Source organism: Mustela erminea, chromosome 17, assembly GCF_009829155.1.
Source record: "Mustela erminea isolate mMusErm1 chromosome 17, mMusErm1.Pri, whole genome shotgun sequence".
NCBI lineage: Eukaryota > Metazoa > Chordata > Mammalia > Carnivora > Mustelidae > Mustela > Mustela erminea.
This window is the reverse complement of record NC_045630.1, coordinates 30,630,937-30,651,482: the sequence shown is the minus strand read 5'-3', so window position 1 is coordinate 30,651,482 and position 20,546 is coordinate 30,630,937. Positions and strand designations below refer to the sequence as shown.

The 20,546-nt window shown below is 48.7% G+C and overlaps 1 long non-coding RNA gene across 3 annotated transcripts in view; it reads left to right on the top strand.

Moving 5' to 3' along the window:
- Positions 1 to 5,782, top strand: part of LOC116576648 — a 70,261-nt gene extending 64,479 nt beyond the window's left edge. Inside the window, exons 6-7 of one of the 3 annotated variants that reach the window (XR_004280240.1) lie at positions 4,876 to 4,878; positions 5,227 to 5,782. This is a non-coding gene — a long non-coding RNA (uncharacterized LOC116576648). Of the gene's footprint in view, positions 1 to 4,806 lie in introns of all 3 variants that reach the window. The other 2 variants (XR_004280242.1, XR_004280241.1) reach the window with 2 other exon arrangements.
- The last annotated feature ends 14,764 nt before the right edge of the window (positions 5,783 to 20,546 follow it).

Here is a 20,546-nt window from a genome sequence, read left to right as displayed (position 1 = left end):
CACTCTGGCTGGTAAGAACAGCTGTCATTGTGGAACCTCCAAGTCTTGTTCTTTCTAAGCTTTTCTTGAGTTTCTTTGCCTGGCCTTAGTTTCTTCACACATAGGAGCTGGTCAGTACTCAGCTGATGCCTGGAGGAGGACTTTCTGTAGATCGTCTGAGCTCTTTCTATGTACAACTCTCTCATCTTTGCTACTTGGTCCTGGAATACTAGGGCTGTCTCGGCCCTCCTGTACTTCCATATCTGTGTCCTCAGCTCAGGGAGACCATGGGACTCTGCCCCCATTCTCCTCCCCAGTCTCTGAGCCATAGCCCAGGAACTCAAGGAAGACAGGACGGTAGGCCAATGTTGGACTCACATTCTGCCTCTCAGAGGTCACCGTCCTTCACTGCCTACCTTCCGGTGTCTTAACACCATAGTTTCATAGAGTTTGTCTGTTTTCTTAGTTGGTTCATGCAGGAGGTAAATCTAGTCTCTATTTCTCCATCTGAGCTCTAGTTAACTTTTTTCCTTTAAATAATATATTAAACTTACATTTCCTAACCTATCAATCTTCATAAATGAATCAGTGTCTCGACTCTCCTTGTGAAATGGGAAAAAATTATACTCCAACAGCACCTCCCTTTTCAATCTTCTGGCTTTGGCATGTTGTGAAATTTTTCCCCAATATATTATCATCAAATTATTATTATTTTAGAATTGTGTAACACTTCTTCCAAGATTTATAGTGCTTTTGTCATATTTTATAACTGTAGTTACCAGGATTTCTATGTTTAACTGAAACCAGAGTACCACTAGTTTTTTTTTTTTTATTTAATACCTTGGCTTCTCCATGCATGAATTCATTATTTTGATTCTTCATTTCATTACAGAGTGCTCATGCCATTTACCTTGGCAAATTTGCATTGACTTGTACCCTTAGAATGGATCAGTCTGTGTGGGGTGGATACTTATTGCCCAATTTCACAATAGATTCATAAGGAATCTAGTACATGATTTTGTTCATTGATAATGAATAATTTAGCTCCTTTAGAGACCAAGACACTGATGTTCTCTGGTCAGTGCATTGCGTCTCAATAGAAAACTTAACACAACAGGTCAAATTTTAAAGATTTTACCTATTTATTTGAAAGAAAGATATATATATATATATATATATATATATAGAGAGAGAGAGAGAGAGAGAGAGAGAACAAGTGGTCAGGGAGGGGCAGAGGCAGAGGAAGAGGGAGAATCTCCAGCAGACTCTGTATTGAGCATGGAGCCCCACACAGGGCTCAATCTCACGACCTTGAGATCATGACCTGAGTCAAATCAAGAGTGGGAAGCTTAACTGACTGAGCCAACCAGGTGCCCCAACAAGTCACATTTTAATGGGCAGTTTCTGTGCAATCATAACAAGGTGGCTGTGGGAGTGAGTTTTACTTTTTTTTTTAACCATTTTTTAAAAAATTCAAGTGTAATAACATACAGTGTTCTATTAGTTTCAGGTGTATAATATAATGATTCAGCATTCTGTATAATACTCAGTGCTCATCATAAGTGTAGTCTTAATCCCCAGATCCCATTTAGTTCCCTGTATTTAAGAGTCTTTTTTAAAAATCTTTTTCTCTTTGTGTTGCTTCTTAATTCCACATATGAGTGAGATCAGGTGGTATATGTCTTTGACGGACTGTGTCACTTAGCATTGTATCCTCTAGGTCCACTCATGTTGCTGCAAATGGCAAGATTTCATTCTTTTTCATGGCTGAGTAATATTCTATTGTGATATGCCACATCTTCTTTATCCATTCATCTACTGATGGACACTTGGGCCGCTTCCATAATTTGGTTATTGTAAACAATACTGCAGTTGACCGCATAGGGGCATATATATCTTTTTGAATTAGTGTTTTCGTATTCTTTAGGTAAATTCCCAGCCTTGGAATTACTGGATCATAGGGTAGCTCTATTTCTAACTAACAGAATGCTCTATTCTGTTGTCCACAACAGCTGTACCCGTCTGCATTCTCACCCACAGTGCACAAGGTCTCCCTTTTCTCATCCACGTCCTTGCCAACATCTGTTATTGTACATTTAAAACACTTGAAGACCTCGGGTTCAGAGCACCCACCTGCAATGTGGAGATGTCCCTACTGTGCGCACTTGGGGTGTGTGCGCAAAGGCATCTCTGCTCGCAGGTATCCTGAGTGAGAGCCCCCACCAGCAGCTGCCTCTGACAGCCGTGGAGTCTGGGTATTCGCTAATCTGATCCCTACTTTCTTTTTTTTTTTAAAGATTTTATTTATTTATTTGAGAGAGCAAGTGAGAGTGCACAAGCAGGGGGAGCAGCAGAGGAAGCAGCAGACTCCCCACTGAGCGTGGAGCCTGATGCGGAATCATAGGATCCCGGGATCATGACCTGAGCTGAAGGCAGACACTGAACCGACTGAGCCCCCAGGCGACCTGTGATCCCTACAATTTTTGTGTCATTTTCTCTGCTTCAACTTTGGCTCTGTAACAATTCAGCAAGAATTTGCTTAATTAGCCAGGGTTGGGCCCCAGGAATACTTGATCTTTAGGGTAGTTTTTGTACCTTTCAAATCTCACCCTTTAAGAACTGACTTAGAGTTTACTCTTTCAGTTTGGGGGAACGTAGTTGTCTCTCTGACAATGACCTTTTCTTTCTGTGAATGCCGACCTGTCATTTGTTCCTCGTTTCTGACTCGTTCTGCTTGTTCCCTTTTGTATAGTGGTCTTGCTGTTTCTGATTGTCCCTGTTGTGAGAAATACCGGCTGTCGGACTTGCTCTCTACTTAGTATTTAACACATCTTATACCAAGATGTTCAGTGGGTACTGGTCAGGGGAAGTGAAAAGTTTCCCTGACCTCCTCCAGTTCTTTGGCACCTGAATGCCTAGATCTAGACTCATGTTCCATCTGTTCTTTAAAAAAAAGGAGATTTGGGGGTGCGTGGGTGGCTCAGTTGGTTAAGTGTCTGCTTTCAGCTCAGGTAGTGATTCTGGGATCCTGCGATCTAGCCCCGCATCGGGTACCCTCCCGGCTGCGTGGGGAGCCTGCTCTTCCCTCTGCCCCTCCCCCGCCTCGTGCGCATGCCTGCTCGCCCTCTCTCTCTCTCAAACAAATAACTAAGAGTTAAAAAAAATTTAAAAAGCTGATTTGGAAACCTGTTGGAGTCTGCTTGATATTGCAAGGCATGACCCGAGTCACAGCAAAGGCAGACATGAGTGAGTGGGAAGGGGAGGGAAGGAAAATGCATATTAAAATCCCAAGACAAGTATATTGAGCGTTAAGTTTCCAGTTTCTGGAGTGGACGACGGAGGATGAGTGCTCAGAGCATGTGTGAACAACTTTACTTGGTTATCGCCCATTCTCAGCGAAGCCTCCTGACAGCAGAACCTACAGCTTCCTGGGGGGCCGGGGTCACAGGCTTCTTCTATTAGGGACCAGCCACGTTTGCCCATAGTCACATATGTATTCAAATGGAGCTCAAACAATGCTGGGGCCAGAGAACAGTGGGTGACGTCCTGTGTGATGTGTGGCAGAGATCACAGTACAGCCAGCCACCTGTGAGGTTTGGGTTCAGGCACGTTGGCAGCAGGGGACACGGTGTGTGGACATTCATCCCCGTTTGTCCGCATCAGCTCCAACCCTTCTCCTGGTTCCCCTCTTTCCCAGGCTCTGCCCGGGGGTGATTGCCTCCTGATTGCTCCTTCCACTCTAGGCAGGGTCAGGGGCTCTTGCCGTGCACTCCCCTGCTCTTCCTGCTGTCATAGACCCCAAACCCGCTGAACCATAGTTGTTTGTCTCTTATTCATCCTTGAGGGTAGTGCTGAGGGCATGGTGCTGGCGAGAGAACATTGGGGGCCTGTCTGCCAGAAGAGCAGGAGGCTTAGTGGAGCGGTGGGCTTCTGGCGACCCAAGCTCCCCGCGGCTCTAGGAGACAGACACACTGCTGATGACAGGGCTGCTGAGGCTGCCATGGCCCGCAGACATCACCCATCTGGAACGCTAGACAGAGAGAGTGCAGGTCACTGTCAGAGTCCTAGCCTCTTGGCCGTTCTGCTGGACACAGGTGTGAAGATGGGCTTGCTCTTTGGGGACTGTCACAGCCAAGTGAGCCTCCAGCCCGCTGGCCCCTTTCCTGCCTTCTTTGCCCAGTGCTGCTCGTCAGCCTGTAAGGTGCAGCGGGGGGTTTCTTCTCTCCTGGCAAGGATCCCTTACTGTTCCCTTCCATACCCACCTCTGGGTTGTGGGACCTCCACTGGGGTGTGGACGCGTGAGTTCACCTGGAGGCTCAGGGGACCCTGCTGATTCACCCAAGTCTTCTCTCTTTCTATGGGTCGGGGGTGTCTGTGCAGGACCCTGGAGCTCCCACTCCCCCATGGACTCCCATCACAGCCCCTGTGGGATGGTCTGCTCCCCCCCAGCAGAGATGATGCTGTGGAACATGTCTTGGGCACTCTTCCAGTCTTTTTTCTACCTATTCTTTTTTCTACCTATTTATACACATAACTCGCACAAATGTGGAGTGTGGTTTCTTTCCTGCACACATGAGCTCATACTACAAATCCTTTGGTTCTAGCTTTTCCTTCCTTCTGTTTTTCCCTCCCTCTCTTCATTTCCCCAGAACAAAATGGATGTGTATAAAGAATCGTCTTGATGTTTTAAGGGCCTATAAAACACTAAACTGGCATTCAAGTAATTGATTCCTCTGTAGGAAACATCCAATTGCTGCAGAACAACTACTCAGCTGTTGATTAATTAATCATGTAGTTCTGCAAAAATTCTCCTTTTTCTCTCTGCAGGCATAAATCACCCACCACAGGGGGGCTGGGAACCACTGGAGAGCCAACAGAGTGAGGCGCTCCACTAAGAGGGTCTGTGCCCCAGATTTCTAGCTCTCTGCTCAGCGCCATGCTGCGCCCTGCCCTGAAAGCCCTCCAGGATCTGCCTGCCCCAGGCACCCTCACCACATCCCGAGGAATGTGGGGGAAGGAGTGTCTCTGTCCCCCTGGCAAACACTCGCTTTGGAAAGCCATGAAAATGCTTACACGGTAATAAGGCTGTGGGATGCAGATCCCACAGCAGATCCCAGATTTCCATGAATGACACATTTATTCCACACTTGCTTTAGGCTGGGCAGTTTGCCTGTGCTGTGCATGTATTAACTTGGCTGCTTCTCCCAGGCTCTTAAAGTGGGTTCTATTCGGCTTCTTATTTTACAGAGGGAAATGAGGCTCAGAGAGGTTGACTTGCCTAAAGACACAAGGCGAAGTACAGAGTGAAGGTTCGAACACGGGCAGTCTGACTCTGGATCCTTTGCTCGTAATCACAGAAGTTTGGACGTTGGAAGACCAACAGTGTTTTGGTCATTGTGCAGAGAGCTGGACTTACTGATGGCTTCAGTGGCCCTTCATTGTGGATTCAGGACGACACTGGCCAGGCCTGTTCAAAGATCCAAGGAACTCTTTCTTTCTGAGGCCTTAGCCTACAACATTAAAACAAATAAAATGCTACATTAAATGTAAATTTTTGCTATAAATACTTCGATGATGTTTTAAAAATAATTTGCCTTTGAAGTAATCTGGCTGTGAACAGTTCACTTAATTCATGATTGACTGTGATCCCTCATTCATATCTGGAATTCTTGTCATTGTTTCTAGATGTAATGACACTGTTATGAATATTAATTTAGCAAATGAGGTTGACATAATATTATTACATTTTGTAGACATGTAATGAAGCATTTTATTTTTAAAGATTTATTCATTTGAGAGAGAGATTCACAAGCTGGGGCGAAGGAGAGGGAGAAGCAGGCTCTCCGCCAAGGAGGGAGCCCAGTGTGGGGCTTGGTCCCTGGACCCTGAGATCATGACCCGAGCTGAAGGCAGACGCTTAACCCACGGAGCCACCCAGGTGCCCCATGAGTCATTTATTGACCCGGAGAGAGACGGTGAGACCAGGCTGGGGAGAAGCCGAGAACGGAGTGTTCTTCAGTCTTATTTCTACCCCTTGCAGCACCTTCTGCACAGTAGGCCCATCATTTTCAGCTCGTAAAAGGTAGTTCGTTATACTGCCGTGAGCGAGGACGACCATAATACATGTTAACATCTGCATGTCGTTTTCATTAAGAAACAAATGTCTGTGGGTGAAAAGGGACCTCCCAATGTACCGGTCACGATCAGAGTGCTGGAAGCGCCCCTGCCCAGAGGTGCGGCGGGGACCTGGGTGAGGCCGGTTGTCTGTCAGGGGGAAACGAAGCGGCATGAGTGGCCCGGATGTGAGGCACGTCCGCCTCACTCTCTGTCCAGCTGGGGTGTTGGGCCGCTTCTGCTGCAGACGATGTGTCCACTAATAGTACTTCTTTGGTTTCAGGAAGAGAGAGATAAAAATGCTGTATCATATCATGAAACTAACCTGTGACTGGTCCTTATGTCCACACTGTGGAACGATCTTCACCTCTTAACCGTCAGATAAGGGGTGGGAGCCCTCAGAAGCACCAGCCAGGTCTGTCTACATCTACAGGCTCCTCCTATTTTGTGTTTCATTTTAAAGAAACACATTTAAATATATGTGTGTGTGTGTGTGTGTGTGTGTGTGTGTGTGTGTGCGCACATGTGCGTGTGTATTTGAAGTTGTGAAAGGGCACCTGGGTGGCTCAGTCAGTTTACATCTGCCTTCAGCTCAGCTCATGATCCCAGAGTCCTGGGATTGAGTCCCACATCAGGCTCCCTTCTCCACGGGGAGTCTGCTTCTCCCTCTGCCTGCTGCTCCCCCTGCTTGTGCCCTCTCTCCCTCTGTCTTTCCTGAATAAATAAATAAAATCTTAAAAAAAAAAGGCGTGAAATATAACACAAATAAGCAAAATACATAAGGGGCACCTGAGTAGCTCCGTCAGTTGAGAGACTGAGCCCGAGTTTTAGCTCAGGTCATGATCTCAGGTCCTGAGATTGAACCTGGCGTCTGGCTCCGTGGTCAGCGGGAAGTCTGCTTGGAGATTCTTCTCCCTCTGCCCTTCCCTCCACTTGCTCCCACTCCCATTGTCTCTCTAAAATAAATAAATAAGTCTTGCAGTACAGTAAAAAAGAGGAAAATGCATGAAAGATAACAGTAAGATTTTCAAATTATTATGAAGCCAGTGCTCGGGGGAAAAGTGGCAGCACTCCGAAAACCCCCACGTGCCCCCTCCAGGTACACCCTTTGCCTCTCCCTTGAAGCAGCCACTATCCTGACTTTCATGGTTATCACGTCTTTGCTTTTTTTTGTTTTTCAGTATTTTACCACTTGAGGATGAATCCTTAAACACTGTATTTGTTACCTGATTTTGAACTTTTTATACTCAGAGAGTGCATTTCCACCTGCACCATATTTGAGAAATTCACCCAATCGTTCAGGTGTAGCTCTAAACAGTGTCCACAGGGTGTGCTCTCAGGTGAACACACCAGACACTGTTTATCCGCCTGACTCCTGACCAACACCCGCCTCACTCCAGGGATGCTGCCGTGAGCGTTCCCATATGTGACACTGTACGTGTCGCGGGTTATGTAATAACTTCTTGGTACTTCCCTACTCAAGACTGGAATCTTAGGGCCACAGGGTGACTGCAGGTCTGTAATGCAAACAGCTTCTGATGCGACTACACCATTTTGCACGCCCTCCAGTGACAATGGGAGCTCTTGTTGCCCCACATTATTTCCAGCGCTGGGGTCACCCATCTTCCTGACATTCACCGTCCAGGTGGACATAGAGTGATGTGTCACTGTGGTTTCTGTGTGCATTTTCCTCCTGATGAGTGGCACTCAGTGTTTTCTGTGAGTTCGGAGGTCCTCTCGTAGGACCTGTTCCAGTGTCTTGGCTTTTTCTCTACTGGGTTCTCTGGCCGTATTTTTTTTCATTGACTTTTGGTGATTTTGTATTGGTGTGTTTGTGAGCCCCTTCTCAGTTCTAGGTGTTGAAACCACTTTCTCCCACAGCGGCTTGGCTTTTCACTTGCCTCTGCTTATCAAAGCAGAAGTTCAGAACGCTGATAAACCAGAATTCTTAATTTGGTGTATTCCAATGAATCTTTCTTTTCCTTTATAATTTGTAGGTTTCCTTTCTTGGTCATATATACATTCTCCTGTATTCTTTCCTAAATGCTGAAACTTTGCTTTTCTTTAAATCTTCCAAATATATATATATATATGTATATATATATATATATATTTGGTCTTTTAAAAAAATTTAATTTTATTTTTTTCATGTTGCAAGATTCATTGTTTATGCACCACACCCAGTGCTCCATGCCCTCCTTAATACCCACCACCAGGCTCACCTACCCCCCACCCCCCTTTCCTCCCAAACCCTCAGTTTGTTTCTCAGAGTCTACAAGTCTCTCGGTGCTTCATCTCCCCCTCCGATTTCCCCCAACTCACTTCTCCTCTCCATCTCTGAATGTCCTCCATGTTATTCCTTATGCTCCACAAATAAGTGAAACCATATGATAATTGACTCTCTCTGCATGACTTATTTCACTCAGCATAATCCCTTCCAGTCCTGTCCATGTTGCTACAAAAGTTGGGTATTCATCCTTTCTGGTGGAGGCATAGTACTCCGTAGTGTATATGGACCACATCTTCTTCATCCATTTGTCCGCTGAAGGGCATCGTGGTTCTTTCCACAGTTTGGCAACCATGGTCATTTCTACTATGAACATTGGGGTACAGATGGCCCTTCTTTTCACTACGTCCATGTCTTTGGGGTAAATACCCAGTAGTGCAATTGCAGGGTCGTAGGGTAGCTCAATTTTTAATTTCTTAAGGAATCTCCACACTGTTTCCAAAGTGGCTGCACCACCTGGTATTCCCACCAACAGGGTAAGAGGGTCTCCCCTTTCTCTACATCCTCTCCAACACTTGTTGCTTCCTGTCCTGTTAATTTATCTTTTCTCTCAGAGTTGGGTTTATAATACACATGGACCTGGTTTTTTTAAAAAAAGATTTATTTATTTATTTTAGAGAGAGAATGCATAAGCTGGGGGAGGGGCAGAGGAAGAGGGAAAAAAACAGACACCGCAATCAGTGGGGAGCCGGGGTTGGGGCAGGGAAGGATCCTATGACCCCGAGATCATGGCCTGAGCCAAAATGAAGAATCTTCTAGAAGCTTAATGGACTGAGCCACCCAGACGCCCCCAGGTGGACCTGATTTTTGAGAATGGTGGGGGGGGGCAGTGAAGTTTCAGGTTTTTTTCCGTTATGTAAATCTCACTGGCCCAGTGCCTTTATTGAAAAAATATCTTTCCCCCATTAGGCTGGTGTTTATGATGAGGCCATGCTGCCCCTGGCTGTCCCCACTTAGCGATTGAGCACAGGGAGGGCACCGGAACCAGATAGTCTCTGCCCCTCTACTCAGAGGAGGACCCTGGTGGGACCTTTGCTTGGAGACTGCCATCGGTCAACTGAGGCTTTCTCGGGCTTGCACCGCGGTCCGAGGGCTCCCTGCCTCCTCCTGTACCCAGTCCTGTCCTCCACGGGCCCAGGCTCCCTGCCTCCTCCTGTTCCCGCCACCCTCCCATCCACCATGGTCACCTGCCCCGCTGATGCTTGTGTGTCTAGCCCCCACCTGGCATCTGCTTCCTGGAGGCCCCAACTGACCTGGGGCAGGGGGAGCGGGCTAAGGGAGCTGCGGTGATAAAGGCTGGCACAGGGGACTGGCTTTCTGAAGGAAGAATGGGCAGAAGTGGCTGGAGGGGTGCAGAGCAGGGAGGACGGGCGCTGAGGCAGCTCTGGGGTTGGACTCGGTCACTGTGCCTCAGAGCAGGGGCTCGGTGGGGACCCGTGATAGCTTCAGCTCTATGCCAGTTCAGGGGATTTTGTGGGAGAAGTAAGGTAATAAATTACATTTGACCTGGGCGTCCACCGTTCACTGGGCACATCTGCCCCGGACCCTTCTCCAGCAGGGCCTTCTGCATGGAGGAAGGGAAGAAGTTGAGGGGATCCCACGTGTCCCTTTCTGTTCGGTCTTCGTGTCAGGCCCCACTCCTGACGTCTTTCCGAGGGCTGCAGGGTCAGCGGAAGGACTGATGAGTTAGGTCGCATCTAGTCCTAGCAGTAGGTCAGGTGGTGGCGGCTGAGACGGAGATGGGGCGTGGCTGGGGCTCATTGGTCAGGCACGTGGAGGGTGGCTTGGGGTGGGCCACGGAGAGGACTCCACGATGGGTCAGTGGGCGGGGCTGTGTCACAGAAGGGAGACCCCAGGACATGATGTGGGGAGGAGCACACCCATGAGAAGGAAGGACCGTCGTAGCTGGGTCGGCAGAAGGACAAGAACACTTCGGGACCTTTACGTGGGGGTACGGGCGCGCGCGTGTGTGTGCTCTCGCCTCAGGCTGCGGAGCGGGAAGGGGATTTGGTGGCAGGAAGAGCAGAGTGGCAGAGGGGTTGGAATCCCAAAGCTTCCAAAGAACTTGAAGGCCCTTCTGCTCGGCCGCCACTTGCTTGGTTGGTTGGTCCCTCGGCCTCGAGGCTCTGTGGATGGTGACGGTGTGGACGGCGGGTCGGAGGGGCCAGCTAGATTCTGAGGCTCCTTTCCGTGCTAGGGATGGACAGATGGTTCAAGGGAGTTGCTAACTTTATACGGTTGGGTACCAGGTTTCAAACTAAATTTGGGCTCTGGCTTCCAGCTTTCCGTTGGCCCTGGATTGAGAATAGCCTCTCATCTCCCAGCCATCTGGTCCCTCCTGGTGTCCCCTGCCGAGTGACGTCTCCACATGTCTTCCCACAAAGAGGACAGACTCTCAAACCGAATCTATTAGGTGAACCTATGTTTTTCCCACAGGGGAGCCTCAGGTGGGATTCTGGGGAGGAATGGGTCCCCACAGTGGAAGCATCCATGGGGTATGAATGGGTCATCATTTGTTGGATGGGATGGCCCCCTGGGCAGCCTCATGTTGAGCTGTGCCCTGGAGGGGTGGTTCCTGCCTGTGCATCTAGATCTTGGTTTCTCGAAACTTCCTTTTCTGAACGAGCAGGCTCTGGTGCCGCCTCTCCACCATCTAGCATCAGTGGGCGTGTGTGCATGCCTGCTCTGTGCGGGGCGCTGGTGGCCCAGAGTGGTAGAGGCAACAGCTACTACTAGTATGGAACGCAGCTGGTTCTCTAAGACGACGAAAGCAGAGAACGAGTTAGCTTTAACTGTGGCGTTCATTATTAGTAAGAGAATAATCCGCTCTTATGTCTGCCAGGACCGTCTCTGCATGGAGCCCATGAGCTGGGCTTGTGGAGACCAGAAGACAGACCAGATGCTGAGCTTCCTCCACTCCCACCCTCAGCCCCTGCCCCTGACAAGCCAGCTTCTTTCTCCCCGTGAGGTCGAAAAGGATGTCTAGGGCTAACTGGAAGAGGGTCCGTCACAAACTGGGCCAACGTGACCAGAGGAGCTGGACCGAAGTGGAGGGTGGTGTTAGCATTTGGCTAGCTCTGGGAAGTCTGGGGCCTCAGGCTTCCCTCCTTGGCCCCAGATGGCAGAGCTGCCCTCGGCTCTCCACTGGTATCCTCAAGAACCCATGTTCGGCCTCGAACCGGGAGGTCCCTATCGGTCAAGAGAAGCTGTTATGGATGGTGGAAACCAATGCGTGGTGACCCTGTGTGGATGGAGCTCAGGTGGCCCTTGACAGTGTCTGGTGAGCGGAGCCTGCGGCATGGTGTGGGGGATGTGGGGGTGTGTGTGTGTTGAAGACTCTGGTGGTGGCTACAGGGTGCCCGGAGGGCGCAGTTGGTCGAGTGGCCAGCTCTTGCTTTTGGCTCAGGTTGTGTCTCAGGGTCGTGTTGAGCGCAGAGTCTGGGATTCTCTCTCTCCTTCCCCCCAGTCACACACAAGTGCTCTCTCTCTGTAAATAAATAAATCTTAAAAACAACAACAAAAAACAGGTGGTGGGCAGATCCACCACATACACCTGCCCCTCTTCCATGGCTCATCCCAGATGCCCGAGCGCTGAGCGTGAGCCAATTAGGACGTGACAGGTCCAGAAACTCATCAGTTTCTCAATAAAAACAAGCAGGCTATGAAACTGGTAACATTTCCCCAAATAGATTCTGCAAAGCTTGGAGGCTCTTCTCCACATATTCTGGGTTGGGGGGAAGGGATGTTTCTATGAGTGATGGACCTACAAGTGTGTGTGTGGGGGGCGGGGGTGCTCACTGCAAATGTTATCTTCTTGCAAAAATGTTAAACAAGCCTTGTAAGGACGGTTTAAGTCTTTGTGGTTAGCTGTGTATGTCCCAGCCCCCAGCACAGTGGTGGTCAGGGGCTTTCTTGTTGCAAAAGCGTAGGGTAGGGTGGGAGATCCAGGCAAGGCCAGGTGCATGAGTCATGAAACTCTGCTCTTCAGGGATAAGGACATACATTTCCTGGGCTTGCCCAGGGGACATTGAACCCTGGAGAGCCTGGACCCAGCACCCCTGTGTGCTCTAGGCCCCTGGTCTGTGCAGTCCTTCTGCCCTGTGCTCACTCCCTGCCCTTGGCCGGCTTGGGACTTTCTCTCTCTGCTTCCTGTCCCTGCTCACCCAGCTGTGTCTGGCCAGCGGCAGTCCCTATTTGGAGTCTGGGGTTGGAAATTGCTTCCCCTGGGAAGGTTCTCTGAGCCTCCAGGTCTGGTGATGTGTGCCCCTGTGGCCGCCCCCGTGTCTCCTGGACACAGGACATCGTTTATCCCCTTGGCTTCTACACTGCCCTTTGCCCGCTGGACAGGATTGTTTTCTTTTCCCACACGGACCCCGGCATAGGCATACAGTCGGTGCTCAGTGATGCAGCGAGGGGATGAACTGTGTTGTCCTTGGAGGCCCGGCCTGGGCGCCTTCTTTTTCTCCTCTCCCTCACTCCCTCTCCCAGACAACCCTCCTCCTCACCCCAACAACCCTAGAAATGCTATTGTCTGTTTCTGTTTCATACCTGGATGCCACTTCCCTAAAGTCTCTTTGGGTGAAATAATAAAACTTTGGGTTATTTGCTCGGATGTTTTTCAAGTTGCATCAAGGTTGCAGAAGGAGAAAATCACAGCTGTGGGGAGTGGGGAGACCAAGGTCAGAGCCATTTTGGCTAAAACGTCAGCACTGTTCGTAGCTCTCCCTGGTTTGGGGCCTCTTGGGGGACAGATGCTTTCAGATTGCCTCGGCGTTTATAACCTTTGGGCCAGAAGATGATTGATTGAGAAGCAGGCATTGGGTGTTCCATTGGGTGTTCCAAGAACAGGGGAGCGGGGGTGGGGAAGCCTCGTGAGTCCTTGACTTTGAAGCCCCCGCACATCCTTCGATCTTCCAGCCAGTGCTGGGGGTGCAAAGACGCCACTGATTACTGTCCCTCGACTTTGTGCTAAGATACCAACAGCGAAAGAGGAATTAGAGCAACAGCGCCTAGCACCTGCCAGCCCCTCCGCTCATCATCTCCTTGAACAGCTTCGGTTAAATATTGAGTAGCCTCCAAAGGACAGAGATTTCACTCACCACGGCCCCTGGGCCTCACGTCCTTTGCCCATTTTTGAATTGGGCTGTTTATTTATTTATTTATTTTTTGTTATTGAGTTGTATGAGTTCTTTATTTTTCTGGATATTAATCCCTGATCAGACATAAGATTTGCAAATATGCTCTCCCATTCTGTGGGATTTTTTTTCACTCTCCTATAGTGTCTGTGGACGCACAGTAGTCTTTAATTTTGATGAAGTCCTATTTATCTGTTTTTTCTTTTGTTGCCTTTGTCTTTGGTGTAATATCCAAGAAATCACTGCTGAGTCCAAAGGCATGGAGACTTTCCTCTAGGTTTTTTCTGCGTTCTGTGGTTTTAGCGCTTAAGTTTAGCTCTTTGATCCTTTTTGGTTTGATTTTTTAAAAAAGATTTATTTATTTGAGAGAGGGGGAGAGAGAATGCTTGTGCGAGTGCAGGAGGGAGGAACAGAGGCAGAGGGAAACTTTAGCAGACCCCCTGCTGAGTGCAGAGCCTGATGCGGGGCTGGATCTCATGACCCTGAGATCACAACCTGAGCCAAAACCAAGAGTCGGATGCTTAACGGACTGTGTCCCCAGATGTCCAAAGCCTTTTTGGGTTAATTTTTCTATATGATGTAAGGCAAAGATCCAAATTCACTCTTTTGCATGTGGCTAGCCAGGGTTTCCAGAGGCGTCTGTTGAAAAGACTGTCCTTTCTTCCTGGAATGCTCTTGGCACCTTGTCGCAGGGCTTAGCTGAACTGCACACCTCCTTCCTGTGTTTGTGGGTTCTAAGGGAACAGCAGCTAGTGAGTGTGGTTAGCCTGCCATCCGAACCAGAGTCCCAAGATTTCTGGAAATAAAAAAGGCCTTGTTGTGGAGAAAGCACTGGAAATCCCTACCCCCACTCTTCTGCCCCCTCTGTCCCTTGTGAGAAGCCTTGGCTTTGGGGCCACTTCCACACTCTCTGCTCTGCTGGTTAATCTGACCATGTATTTTGACTGACTGACTAGTGTAAGAAATAGATGCACAATACGTTAGTCATTGTTTTTTTTTTTTTTTTTTAAGATTTTATTTTTTATTTTTTTATTTGACAGAGACAGAACCAGCGAGAGAGGAACATGAGCAGGGAGAGTGGGAGAGGGAGAAGCAGGGTTCCCGCTGAACAAGGAACCCGATGTGGGGCTCGATCCCAGGACCCTGGGAGCATGACCTAAGCCGAAGGCAGACACTTAACTGACTGAGCCACCCAGGAACCCCCTAATCATTACTCTTGAGACGGTAATATGAAGAGCCCAACACATGTTGATTATCTCCTAACATGAGGTTGTAGGAGAAGTAAATTGTACTGGTCCTAAAAATAGGACTATGTGGTTTATTCGCATCATGGGGAAAAAAGAATTGTTATTCTCCCAAACCTGTTTTAAAGGTGACTGGGTCCTTTTTCTTTTCTTGGGAGATGATCTGTTAAGGTCATATTTAGCTCATCTGCTTTGCTAAGGGACTTTCGGGAAAACCTTTGAGTCACTCATAAGCCTGGAAGACAGACATTGTAATATTTGAATTACACTGGGGTAAGGACTCTGGGAAGCTGAATGGCCCGTCCTGATGCCTTTTCCCCCCTCTGGAGTCAGACTGGACGGGCCAGGTTGCAACGTCAGACATTTGTACGTCCAGATGATGGGGACTGTGTGCAAGCATTAGGGATGAAGACTGACCATGAAAATCAGACACAGGGGATGGCATGGGGCGGGGGGCCTGGAAGCCGACTCTTCTCTGGATGATCTTTGCATTTTCATTCATAAAATTAACATCCTTTTTGGCTTTTTGGCTCTGAAAAGCTGAGGGCTGGGGTTTCCTTTACCCTCTCTTTGCACTCCCCCAGCTGTCCCGGGGCTGATTTATTTATTTTAACTGCTATTTCTGGTAGACACACACCATAGATGGCCAGGCCCCGGAGTTTGTTAGTGGATTAGCATAAAGTTCTAGAGGCAAATATTTTCTGACTCTGGGAGAGGCGGACACGGCCAGGCTTTTCTGTAGCACAATTTGCTGTGACCAGCATGTTCTCCAAAGATAGAAAAGGACAAAACATGTCACTTTTCTCTCTGACTTAGCTACGGACTAGTTTTTCATCTAAAATAGCGTTGGATGTGGAAATACCCTATGTGCAATGTGCCGGGATCCCACAGAATGTCCTCCTTACAGATGTAGGTAATGAAATGGAAGGAATTTTGTTCACCTGAATTCCTCTTGGAGAGAAGGGAGTATGCGTTCGGGAGGAATATTTTGAGAAGCCTGGAAAGGTCAGCGCAGGGGACCACAAGTGACCTGTTCAAAATCAGAAGGTGTTGCGAACGCCTTCTAAGAAGCGTGAGCCCCACTAACTTCAGAGTTTGCTTTTCTGAAGACTGAGACCGTCAAGCATGCAAGCTTGCAGGTTAAGAGCCTGAGGCCTGTCCTGTGCCTGCATTGCTCTGAATGATGGGGGGGAGGAGAATCTGACTCGACTTGACTTCTCCACCATGTGACCCAGCTCATGTGTTGCTGAGGTCCACCGCATGTCCCCAGGGGAAAACACGGCACATTTTCTGAGCATTGGTGGTCTCTATGAACAGACCACGGAGAATTCAAAACTCATATACGCTGTTAAAAACTTTAACCTTGGGGCTCCTGGGTGGCACAGTCATTAAGCATCTGCCTTTGGCTCAGGTCATGATCCTAGGGTCCTGGCATCAAGCCCCATGCTGGGTTCCCTGCTCAGTGGGGTATCTGCTTCTCTCTCTTCTACTGCCTCTGCTTGTGTTCCCTCTCTCACTCTCTGTCAAATAAATAAATAAATAAATAAATAAAATCTTTTAAAACACACACACACACACACACACACACACACACACACATATTAACCTTTGAAGACATGGGTCTGAGTCACGTGGGTCTCTGGTCCCGGACGCTTCTGGTCCATCTGCTATGTACCTACCTTCCCTAGGCACTTACCAAGTGCTGCAAGAATTCAGGGGACAGAGGGAGCATTTCTGGCCGTGGGCAGTCACTGAGTGACCTCGGGGTCCTGTAGGGAGGCAACACAGGAGATGAGTCTCCAAGGACCGTGAGTTTTTGTTAGGGAGAGGTTCGTGGGTCTTCGTTGGGTATGTGGGGGACCTGTCAGGCGAGCGGGTGGCGTGAGTCCCAGCTCCAGGGTGGAAATGACAACCAGAAAGGGGACCAGTATGGGCAAGCTGTGGCACAGTGAGGAGGAGATCTGCATTGGGAGTGGGAACCAGTGGGCAGGAGCCAACTTTCATGAGATGAGAGACCAGGGTGGTCGGTCAGCCATCCCTCAACCCAGATGCCTCCGAGGCACCGGGGCAGAACTTTGGGGCCTGCCGGGACCTCGCCAGCAGAGTTTCTGAATCAGGAGATCTCCCGTGGAGCCCAAGAAATCTGTTCAAGGATTTTTGTTTTTAAAACACTGCAATGGAAGCTGATGGCAACAGCCCACTTTGTAGTGTAGTCGAACTTGGATTCAGGACTCAGCGGGGTGGACATGAGGTGGGAGAGGGGGTCCGCTTGAAAGGCTCTGTGAAGGAGCAAGGAGGATGTGAGGTGATGTCAGGCCTGTCAGAAACCCCGACTGCGGGCCCGGAGTGGAGCCCACATCCCATCCAGCAGGTAGAAAGGAGCTCCCCCCCGCTTTAGCAAAGGAGAGATTTTCACAGGGTGGAGATCGTGCGCAGAGAACACAGTTTTGGGTGAGGGCGGCTTCCTGAGGGGCATGGAAGAGGTCTCCTGGGTGGACTGTCCCACTGGGCCACTCCTCCGTGACTGGTTCAAGCTTCCTGGGGCCAGGAGGCTGGAAACTGCTTTGCTGGTGGTGTCAGGCCGCGAGGCTCCATGCGCTCCCCACTCTCCGCGCCCCTCCCCCATCAGCCGTTGCTGGGCTCCCCCACTCACTGGTGACTGCGTGAACCTCATTAACAGCCTTTTCCGGGGAGATAATTCCACAGGATACGTGGTTATTTGAGTTCTTTGTGGACAGTTTTTCAAAAGGATATTTTTGCATGCTATTAGAGCTGACATTACCATCATCATTATGTTTTTAAAAGCTATTTTATTGCACTCTCCAACTTCAGTTTTGTCTAATTCTTTCCTTTGAAAAAGAGTTATACTGTGCAGAGCAAAGGCATTAGGAAAAAAATTCTCAAGTTTCTGTTGCAGAGAGACACGTAATACCCCTATAGACCTAATCCCTCTGTACCTCTGATTTGTCCTTGACTGTCCCTGGAATAACGGTGACTCCTGGACAGTGCGAGATCCGGTGTTACATAAGACAGCAAGGGACTGCTTGATCTCCAGCAAACTGGATTTAAGTCTCGTTTGGGCACCAGAAGAAAATTACCCAGTTCTATCACAAACCCTCACTGCCGGGGCAGACAATGTTTCATTAAAAGGCAGAGAAAAAGTGCTGATGTGCACCCTTCCTGTTTGGAAAGCTGATCCTTTTGTCATGGAACAAAGAAAGGCTGGTAAAAATATTCACTCTGCAGTCATCAGGATGGCAGAACTCGAATCTGATGAACAGGCGTATTTATCATTTGTCATGATGTTTTGGCTACACGAGTCAGCATTATGACTTGCAGTGACCGATTTGAAAAGATGAGGCCGTTCTTGGTCCTGAGATGTGTTTCTTGGGAATATTCCTACTTTGAGGACCGGTGTTGACTGTGTGGAGCTCTTGGCCTTCATGCAAGATGAGAACACGGGAGTCTCAGAAATGTCCGTGTGGGTTGGCCAGCGTGAGGTCTGGGAGGCAGGGACCGAGCCAGGGGCACATGTAGGAGTGGGAAGGACATGGCAACTGCTGGCATCAGCCTCAAAGGTCAGGGAGGATCCCCCAGAAAAGTTAGTGTTGGGGAGGAACAATTTTACTCTACCCTTCAGAGTTTCTTCTGGTTGGTCTGAGAATCACATTGACACGAGACAGGTTAACAGCAACAAATCAAATTTAATTTTGCGCCTACTGGAACCCCACATACAGAGAGGTTCAAAGACAGAAGAGGTAAACTGAGCCGCATGTGCTGTCTTGAACTAAGGATGGATAGGGGCCTGGGGCCTCTCCAAGTGGAGGACCATCATCCACAGGCCATTGTTTGGTAATGAGATGTCTGCTCTCTCATTCAGATGGGTCACTTGGATAAAATTGATCTCTAGTAATAATTCTGATTCTGGGAAAGACCCACAATTTACATCCCTCTAGGTAGTCAGGGAGGGGCAGAAGTTTCTCCTGAGTCTGCTGCATCCTGATTGCCCTTACCCCAGAGAGTCCACATGCCAAAGTGGCCCATTTGGAGAGTCTTGCTCTGAACCCCTTCACTGGCTTCCCCAGTCGTCTGTCACAGGCCAGTAAGGCATTACTCCATCCGAACAACCCTAGAAGCACGCTCTGTCTTCAGCCTGTATCACTTCCTTCCATTTCCTTCCTGTTAAATCCCAACTCGGCGTCATCAGAGGCTTACCTCTCTGGCCTCATCTCCCACCCCCACTGGCCACACAGGGGTCCTCCGCCTCCAAGAGGTGCCCTCGCTGTCATGCCTCCAGGCCTTCGGTCCTTTGCCCTTTGCTTATAATGCCTTTCCTGCACATGTGCCTCTATCAAAATCCTACTCGTTTATTTTCCAAGGCCTGACTCAATGTCACCTCTATCAGGAAGCCTTCCAGGTCTCCCCAGTCATTCAACACACATAGAACAAGTGTCCTCCATATGCCAGGTGCCATGCTTATGAGAATAAAGATGGGCAAGACATGGTCCCTTCAGGGGGTCCCGTATGGGATTCCTTAGGCAGCGAATACGTGTGCCAGCTACTGGTGGCATGAAATCACAATATAGTTCTTTCGTTGCTGAAAGTCCCCATTCCTGGTAGTCCCATAGCTGCGTGTCTGATCCATCAGTGTCTCAGTGAACAGTAGGCATAGCGCCATAGTTGGGTATTTTTCAAGATTTTATTTATTTATTTATTTGACAGAGAGAGAGAGAGAGAGCTAGAGAGAGAGAGAGAGCATGAACAGGGGGAGAAACAGAGGGAGAGGGAGAAGCAGACTCTCCACCAAGCAGGGAGACCTGGGATCATGATCTGAGCCGAAGGCCGATGCTTAACTACTGAGCCACCCAGGTGCCCTGGTTGTTTTGAATCTATAATCAGGCAGTAGTCTTGAAAGACAGACTTTGTGGGAAGAGAAAAGGGCTTTCTAGAGACTTTATGCCTTCTCCTTTCATAGTGAGAGACAACTGGGCCGACACAAATCATGGGCTTTTTACTGAGCCTAGAGAGAACTCCAGATACCAAGCTGATGTAGGAATGTTCTTATATGAACAAGGAAAGTCCTTCCCTCCTTCCCAGTGCTGGGGGAGGAATAGGGCAGTGTGATGTTGAAATATGCATATTTGGTTTTTATTCAATTTCTAAGGGATTTTCTAAGGGATAAGAGCAATGGGACCATCTTTTGCTCTAATACTTGATTTTTATCCTCAGTTCCTGGAAAGGCTTGAGAGATATAAAGCTGAAGTGGGTGCCTTCTTATTCGTAAGAAGCCCCTTTCAACCACACTAGAGTTGATGCTAATGAGGTGACTTTCTGTAAACCCCTAAGCAACCTTAGGCTGGGGACTGGTTGCCCAGGGTGGGCACTGTGTGACTGGAGGGTGGAAATGTTAGTCCCACTCCTGACCTCCTGAGAGAGTGATCTGGTTGGAGATTGAGTTCAATTGCCAATGGCCAATGCTGTAATCAATCGTGCCTATGTAATGAAGCCTCCACAAAAATCCTTTTGGATTTTGGATGAGCTTCAGAGGGCTTCCAGGTTCATGCAACAGAACACATCTGTGCTCCTCCAAACTCCTTGGGGACAGAAGCTCCTGTGTTGGGGATCTTTCTAGACTCAGCCTATGTATTTCTTCATCTGGCTGCTCATTTGAATCCTTGTTATAATCTTGTGACCTGTTAAGACTTTGCCTGAAACAATCTTTTTTGTTGCTCATAATTTATTGTCCCACTCTCCTGCCTATAAAAACCTTCCATTTTGTAAACTCCC